Source organism: Barbus barbus (genome assembly GCF_936440315.1).
Source record: "Barbus barbus genome assembly, chromosome: 15".
Classification (NCBI taxonomy): domain Eukaryota; kingdom Metazoa; phylum Chordata; class Actinopteri; order Cypriniformes; family Cyprinidae; genus Barbus; species Barbus barbus.
In genome coordinates, this window is record NC_136743.1 from 24139202 (window position 1) to 24144127 (window position 4926).

Here is a 4926-nt window from a genome sequence, read left to right on the forward strand (position 1 = left end):
CATAGCAACACCCTAGCAACTACCCTGGGTACCCTATCAACGGCCCTATCAACCATCCTGGGTACCCTAGCAACCACCCTGATGACCCTAGCAACCACCCCAAATACCCTAGCAACCACCCAAAGTACCCTAGCAACCACATAGAAACACCCAAGCAACCACTCTGGGTACCCTAGCAACCATCCTGGGTACCCTAGTAACCACCTTGAGTACCCTAACAAGCACATTCCAACACCCTAGCAACCACCCTGGGTACCCTAGCAACCCCATAGCAACACCTTAGCAACCAGCCTGGGTACCATAGCAACAACCATAGCAGCCATCCTGGGTACCTTAGCAACCACCTTGAGTACCCTAGCAACCACATTTCAACACCCTAGCAACCCAAAGTACCCTAGCAACCTCCCAAGCAACCAACCTGGGTACCCTAGCAACCACATAGCAATACCCCAGCAACCACCCCAAGTAACCTAGCAACCACATAGCAACACCTTAGCAACCATCCTAAGTACCATAGCAACAGCCCTAGCAACCACCCTGGGTACCCTATCAACAGCATAGCAACACCCTAGCAACTACCCTGGTACCCTAGCAATCACATAGCAACACCTTAGCAGCCACCCTGGGTACCTTAGCAACCGAATAACAACACCTTAGCAATGGCCCCGGGTACCCAAGTAACCGCATAGCAACACCTTAACAACCACCCCATGTACCATAGCAACAGCATAGCAACACCTTAGTAGTCTCCCCAGGTACCCTAGCAACCACCCTGAGTACCTTAACAACTGCATAGCAACCACCCTAGCAACCATCTACAAAAGTAAAAGAAAATAACTAAAAATATAATACAATACCTAACTACATTATACTATTATTGTTAGAAATGGCAACAATATAAAATAGAAATAAATACATTTATACATTTAAAATTTTTATTAAATTAATAAGTAAACAATAAATAAACAATTATCTTCTGGCCAGAGGAGAATTGGCCCCCCAACTGAGCCTGGTTTCTGTCACAGAGGGAGTTTTGGTTCCTTGCCGCTGTCACCTCTGGCTTGCTCAGTTGGGGACACTTAATTTCTAGTAAGATCTATCTATCTATCTATCTATCTATCTATCTATCTATCTATCTATCTATCTATCTATCTATCTATCTGTCTGTCTGTCTGTCTGTCTGTCTGTCTGTCTGTCTGTCTGTCTGTCTGTCTGTCTAATTTTAAACTTCAAACTATTTCAGACTGAAAACCATCAAACTTAAAACTTTTATAACTTTTCAAACTTAAAACTTTCTCAAGCCACCTTAAAGTTTGTCTCAACAACCTTGTTTATCTAGTTGTATATTGTTGTCTATGGAAATTGTAAATTTTTCATATGTTGTTGCTTGTACTGCCTTGGCACAGAGTCTTGTACCTAATAATTTCACCATCGGTACACTTGTGCACATGATGTGTGACAATAAAGAGATTTGATTTGATGCATGTGTTTGTATTTATCAAGTTCAAGTTCAAGTTGAGCTTTATTGTCTTTCTGCTACATGTGTGGACATATAGTGGAATGAAATGTCGTGTCTCGCAGGACCACGGTGCTACATACTAGTTAAACATAAGATAAACATACAACAATGCAAGTATAAGAGAAAAAAAAAAAAAGAGCATCTGACTATACATATACTATAAATACTATAACTACTATACCTAGTTGCCTGGAAATATACAAACACTCATATATAAAATATATATATATACACTCACCGGCCACTTTATTAGGTACACCTGTTCAATTGCTTGGTAACACATATTGCTAATAAGCCAATCACATGGCAGGAACTCAATGCATTTAGGCATCTAGATGTGGTGAAGACGACTTGCTGAAGTTCAAACCGAGCATCAGAATGGGGAAGAAAGGGGATTTAAGTGACTTTGAACGTGGAATGGTTGTTGGTGCCAGACGGGCCGCTCTGAGTATTTCAAAAACTGCTGACCTACTGGGATTTTCATGCACAACCATCTCCCATGCCCAAATGTGCACGCAAAGAAAGAAGGTGTGGTTTCAGTAACCGCAGTAGTGTTGATGCAGCCATTTCAGGGAGACTGTGTGTTTCTATGCGAAAGCAAAAGCACTTTATTTGGCCTCCCAAAAATAGATGCAATTAGGAATCATTGTTTAAGATTTGTTTACAACAGAACAGCACAACCCAAATGTTTGAATTTGTGCAATGCATTTTATGGACGACAGTTTCATGAACCTCGAGGAGTACAAGCCTGGCTGTGCACAAGGTCTATTTCTAAAAAAAAAAAAAAACAATCTGGCATTCTGAATCAGCGACTGTAAGTATTTGCTATTGACTGTTCAAATGCAGAGTTTTGCACAGTGTAGAGTAACACGTTGTGTGTGTGTGTGAGGGGAACAGGGTCACATCACAGCGGAGTGTACAGCCCATCAGATATCATAGCACGTCAGCTCTCTTAACCGCAGCTTTTGTACTGCAAATACATATGAGCATCATCACTGTGTCTGTCACACGACTCTGTTCCGCTCTCAGGATTGAATTGATAGTAAGACAAATGACATTAACTGTCTTTATATTTACTTTGAAAGCTTAAGCCCGCGATTATAGTAGGGGGCGTTTCATTTCAGACATACACTTGTGGTGTTCGGCCAGTCACAATGCACTAGGTCAGCTGGCCAATCAGAGCAGATTGTGCTTGTCGGAAGGAGAGGCTTTGAAGAAAACAACGCGTTTGAGAGAGGCGGGGCATAGAGGAACTACAATAATGTACAGTATTTGAAAAATAATGTGTTTTTTGAACATTAAATCATGTCAACATATTCTGTTACACCAAATACACAAAATAATGATGTTTAGAAGTAACATCATTTCACCCCTTTAATATTTGCTAATGCAAAAAAAAAGAAAGAGAGAGAGAGAGAGAGAGAGAAAGCACATCAAGGAAGTTTTAAGTTTATGTGTTTATTAATCTTGAAAAGTCTCTTGTGACAATCATACTTTTTCCAATGGCACTGTACAGAGAAGCGAACCCTCAGTGCAATAAAACAAAGGACATAGGCTTTTTGCCTGTCACAGTGCACATTTTACATACAAAAAGATTGTTCATTGTTACATTTCCAAACTGCACCCTCTGGCCACAAGAGAGTGAATTCCGAAGTTTATTGATGATCTGCATATAGTGGTAGATTGGCACACACATAAGAACAGGCTACAACATACTGCAACCCCCATGTTTTTGAAACTGTATACCAAGCACTACCTTGGTTATTTGTTCCTCTTATCAGATCAGCTCACACAACCACTATGAGTTAAATAAAATGGACCATCTGTTTCATACTATCTAAAACATTATTTCAGACATTTAATAGTTGTATTTCTCCAAAATGCTTGTAAATAGCAACCAATGCTCTATACCTCTCTCAGGGGGTTAGTATACAGTTTTTGAGACTGTGTTCACCAAGTGTGACAAATTTACAGTGAGTACCGGTCTCCAAGGCAACACATTTTGTACAGGCATCAGTTTCAAACATGGGGGTCAAAGGAAGGAATGAGGGAGGGTGAAGTGAGGGAATTTTACTACAATATCCAAGTACTTTGGCAATGCAGATGGTGCATTGGTTGTGCAAATGAATGACCACTTGAACTGATTTGAGAGGTTGAGGTAGAGGGACAACGGTTGGTATCCAGTCAGGTAATATGTGGCAGAGGATTGTGAATTGCAGCTCTCTTGTGTACAGCCTCATTGTTTATGCAGCCATAAACACTGTTACCAGGCCCTGAAGTCATATGTACTACTTTCTTACAGTAACTGAGAGCTACAGATAGTTGTGTTTGTCTGAAATGTCCAAATCTACTCCATTAACCTTGATTAAATTGTGTGTTCCTGTATTGACTGTGCTCTATGCTGAGGTTTTTTTGTCTGTTCTCACACTGTACTCCCGTTCAGGAGCATAGTGTGAGGATTATATTTTTTTTCTCCTTCCTTTCCTCATGTTGTGCTGTATTTTTCTTCTCTATTGCATTTCGTTGCCTTGTACCTACATGTGCAATGACAATAAATTGAATCCAATCCAATTATGGCACAGTCATTCTATAAAAAACAACATGTCATTTACACACAGAGCTGATACAACATCCCATAAAGGAGACATTTTCTGTATTACACAGAAAAACTGTTACCCTTTTTCTATGTGCAACAAACTGACCTTAAATCAGAGGCATACTCTCTGAAAACTACCACTCACTTAAAATGACCAGAGAAACTAAAGGCAGAGCAAACGAGAATGTAGTTGAAAACAATATATCCCTTTTGAAGGATTTTTGAGAAATACTTTATCTGTTTATTTCTTAATATTAGATATTCAAATACATGTTCTAATGTGTGGAAAGGCAGCGAGAAGAAAGCTAGCCCTAATCCAATTATCATAATGTCCAGTGTTAAAAAGGACTTCATTCAGTGTAGTAAAATACCACACAAACTTCATATTCAGAGGTCTTCAAATAGAAAGGCGAGTCAAAGCTTCATGAAAAGGTTTTGATTGTGTATTGCGAAGTTAAAAAAGAAAGAAAGAAAGAAAGAAAGAAAGAAAGAAAGAAAGAAAGAAAGAAAGAAAGAAAGAAAGAAAGAAAAAGACAAACAAACAAGAAAAGAAAAGACAAGAATGGTAGAAAAACTCTACACAATCTTTGCAAAGATAATGTATTTAATTTAGAAAATATCTACTAATGCTAAGTCATTAAGGAATCACATTGCATATAAAAATATTAGATATCAACAATAATACGAAAACTTCATAAACTGCATCCTCTGAAATATTGCTATGGCAACCCCACTCATCCTCTGGTGGGTTCAACCTTGCCTGATTTTAAAGGACAGAGCATGGTCCAAATATGCTTAAAAGACCACAAAG